Here is a 1,491-nt window from a genome sequence, read left to right on the forward strand (position 1 = left end):
AAGAATTTTTTTTGTTTTGTTTGTATGCAAACCCTGTGTAAAGGAATTCCTCAGTTTCTTATATCCATTTCATAACTTGAGCAGACATCTGATGTTCAAGAAACATAGTCACATGAGCCATTTCTTCCAAATCTCTCTCCTCCTGACCCTGAAATTTTTCTGCCACCAAACATGATCCACAACAGAAGTAAAGAGTAAAACAAAGGAAGCTGGATAGAATTCTTTGTGACCATATGTTTGATAACATTAAAATATTTCTTTTGAGTAGGCATAGTGGTGCTTGCCATTATTACCAGTACATGGGATGTAAAGGTAGGGGGACTGCTTGGTCTGTCTCTCTCTTTCTCTCTCCCTCTCTTGATTTCATGACTTAATGTAGTTACAAGAAGAGAGAGAGAAGGAGAATAGAGACAGAAACAATGGTCACTCCAGTGCCTCTAGCCACTGCCAACAATTTCTAGATATATGCACCATTTTTACATTTTTTTTTTTACATGTGTACTGTGGAATCGAACCTGGATCATAGGGCTTTGCAACTAAGTGTCTTAACTGCTGAGTATACTCTCTCTCTTTCTCTCCCTATCTTTCTTAAATATATACATGTCTTGTATTCCATTACCATGCAACTGCTCAAAATTAAAATAATCTTTCCAACATGGAATACTTGTTTTACAGAAAAATATAAACGATGTTGGGAATGTATTTCTTACAATGACAGTGTATGTATGCAGTATGTGTTGTGTACTGTATTTATGTGTCTGCAGATGCATATGTTGGGAGAAGAGGAAAACTTTCAGTGTCCTCTTTGATCACTTGTCCAAATTATTTCCCTGAAGCAGAGTTTCTCACTGAACCAAATCTCCTCTTTTTTTGCTCTGAAAGCAAAATTGAAGTCACAGTGATCTAACAGGACAGTGGATATTTCACTGGCCAAATATTGTCCTTTTTCTTTCTTTCTGTTTTTGTTTAAATTAATTAGCTCAATGTATTAGGCTTTAGTACTTATATTTTATTTTATTGTTGTTGTTGTTGTTATTCATGTATTCATTTATTTATTCTTGCTTTTCAAGGTAGGGTCTCACAGTGATATAGGCTGACCATGAATTCACTCTGTATTTTCAGGGGGGCCTCAAATTCATGGTGGTTCTCCTACATGTGCCTTTTGATTGCTAGAATTCAAGGCATGCACCTCCATGCCTGGCTTAGTATTAGATTATATTATGGCATTTTATGTCTATTTTGCTTGTTTGGTTCTTTGTTTTTTTCAAGGCAGATTCTCACTCCAGACCTATCTTTTCTGTAATTCACTATGTACCCTGATTCTGACATTCAACTCACAGCAATTTTCTAAGTCGTCTCTCCAGCCCTATAACAACTTTGGAGGAAAAGACTAACAACCGACCAATCTTAAAAAGAAGTTATAACAGACCTGCAGAAATGGCTCCATGTTTAAGTCTCTTGCCTGCAAAGTCTAACAAGCCATGTATGATT

Source organism: Jaculus jaculus, unplaced genomic scaffold (assembly GCF_020740685.1).
Source record: "Jaculus jaculus isolate mJacJac1 unplaced genomic scaffold, mJacJac1.mat.Y.cur u27, whole genome shotgun sequence".
Classification (NCBI taxonomy): domain Eukaryota; kingdom Metazoa; phylum Chordata; class Mammalia; order Rodentia; family Dipodidae; genus Jaculus; species Jaculus jaculus.